At 38.5% G+C, this 2,414-nt stretch overlaps 1 non-coding gene across 1 annotated transcript; it reads left to right on the top strand.

The window, feature by feature from the left end:
• The first annotated feature begins 1,121 nt into the window (after positions 1-1,121).
• LOC130958474 (small nucleolar RNA R71) lies at positions 1,122-1,229 on the top strand. Its single transcript, XR_009077594.1, has one exon. It is a non-coding gene; the product is annotated as a small nucleolar RNA R71 (small nucleolar RNA).
• Positions 1,230-2,414: the final 1,185 nt, after the last annotated feature.

Here is a 2,414-nt window from a genome sequence, read left to right as displayed (position 1 = left end):
AACTTCCCAGGATCTTGTCTCTTTTGAGGTAATTTCTGCCTAGACAAGTCATCCAGTTCTTTGGTGAGCAAAGGAGGTTCATCCTCCCAAGCCTCATTTCCAAATAACTTGTCATTTAGCTTCATGATTGCTCCAAGGTATTTAGCAACTTGCTCTTCAGTGACATACTCATCCTCTTCAGGGGAAGAATACTCATCAGAGCTCATGAAAGGCAGAAGTAAGTCCAATGGAATCTCTATGGTCTCATTTTGAGCCTCAGATTCCCATGGTTCCTCATTGGGGAACTCAGAGGAGGTTGGTGCACGCCCATTGAGGTCTTCCTCAGTGGCGTCCTCTTCCTCTCTTTCCTCTCCAGATTCGGCCATGGTTATGGCTTTGCACTCTCTTTTTGGATTTTCTTCTGTATTACTTGGGAGAGTACTAGGAGGGAGTTCAGTAACTTTCTTGCTCAGCTGTCCCACTTGTGCTTCCAAATTCCTAATGGAAGACCTTGTTTCAGTCATGAAACTTTGAGTGGTTTTGATTAGATCAGAGACCATGGTTGCTAAGTCAGAGGGGTTCTGCTTAGAATTCTCTGTCTGTTGCTGAGAAGATGATGGAAAAGGTTTGCTATTGCTAAACCTGTTTCTTCCACCATTATTGTTGAAACCTTGTTGAGGTCTCTCTTGATTCTTCCATGAGAAATTTGGGTGATTTCTCCATGAAGAATTATAGGTGTTTCCATAAGGTTCTCCTAGGTAATTCACCTCTTCCATTGAAGGGTTCTCAGGATCATAAGCTTCTTCCTCAGATGAAGCATCCTTAGTACTGCCAGGTGCATTTTGCATTCCAGACAGACTTTGAGAAATCAAATTAACTTGTTGAGTTAATATCTTGTTCTGAGCCAAAATGGCATTCAGAGCATCAATCTCAAGAACTCCTTTCTTCTGACTTGTCCCATTGTTCACAGGATTCCTTTCAGAAGTGTACATGAATTGGTTATTTGCAACCATCTCAGTTAGTTCCTGAGCCTCTGTAGGCGTCTTCTTCAGATGAAGAGATCCTCCAGCAGAGCTATCCAAAGACATCTTGGATAGTTCAGAGAGACCATCATAGAAAATACCTATGATGCTCCATTCAGAAAGCATGTCTGAGGGACATTTTCTGATTAATTGTTTGTATCTTTCCCAAGCTTCATAGAGGGATTCTCCATCCTTCTGTCTGAAGGTTTGGACTTCCACTCTAAGCTTACTCCATTTTGAGGTGGAAAGAACTTTGCCAAGAAGGCATGACTAGCTTTTCCCAAGAGTCCAGGCTATCTTTAGGTTGTGAGTCCAACCATATTCTAGCTCTGTCTCTTACAGCAAAAGGGAATAGCATCAGTCTGTAGACCTCAGGGTCAACCCCATTAGTCTTGACTGTGTCACAGATTTGCAAGAACTCAGCTAAAAACTGATGAGGATCTTCCATTGGAAGTCCATGGAACTTGCAATTCTGTTGCATTAGAGAAACTAATTGAGGCTTAAGCTCAAAGTTGTTTGCTCCAATGGCAGGGATAGAGATGCTTCTCCCATAGAAATTGGGAGTAGGTGCAGTAAAGTCACCCAGCACCTTCCTTGCATTGTTGGCATTGTTGTTGTTTTCGGCTGCCATGGGTTCTTCTTCTTTGAAGAATTCGGTCAGGTCCCCAACAGAGAGTTGTGCCTTAGCTTCTCTTAGCTTTCGCTTCAAGGTCCTTTCAGGTTCAGGGTCAGCTTCAACAAGAATGCCTTTGTCTTTGTTCCTGCTCATATGAAAGAGAAGAGAACAAGAAAATATGGAATCCTCTATGTCACAGTATAGAGATTCCTTGAGGTGTCAGAGGAAAAGAAAAATAGAAGAAAGAAGAAGGAGGTAGAAGAATTCGAACTTGATTAGATGGAGTTCGAATTGTGCATTAAGAAGGAGTGATACTCCATAAATAGAAGGATGTGAGAATGAGGGAAGAGAATTTTCGAAAATTAAGTTAAAAAGTTTGAAAACATTTTGAAAAACACTACTTGATTTTCGAAAATAAGAGTGGGAAAGAAATTAAATGATTTTTGAAAAAGATTTTGAAATTAGAAGTTAAAAAGATTTGATTGAAAACTAATTTGAAAAAGATGTGGTTAAGAAGATATGATTGGTTTTAAAAAAATTTTGATTGAGAAGATATGATTTGGAAAACATTTTAAAAAGATTTGATTTTAAAAATTAATGACTTGCCTAACAAGAAAAGATATGATTCAAACATTAAACCTTTCTCAACAGAAAAGGCAAGATACTTGAGATGTTCAATCAAATCATTAATTGTTAGTATCTTTGAAAAAAAAAAGAAAGAAATTGATTTTGAAAACATTTGATTGAAAAGATATGATTTGAAAAAGATTTGATTTTGAAAAACTTTGAAAACTTGA

The sequence above is a fragment of the Arachis stenosperma genome, chromosome 10, assembly GCF_014773155.1.
Source record: "Arachis stenosperma cultivar V10309 chromosome 10, arast.V10309.gnm1.PFL2, whole genome shotgun sequence".
In the NCBI taxonomy this organism is placed as follows: Eukaryota; Viridiplantae; Streptophyta; class Magnoliopsida; order Fabales; family Fabaceae; genus Arachis; species Arachis stenosperma.
This window is presented reverse-complemented; position numbering and strand designations above follow the sequence as displayed.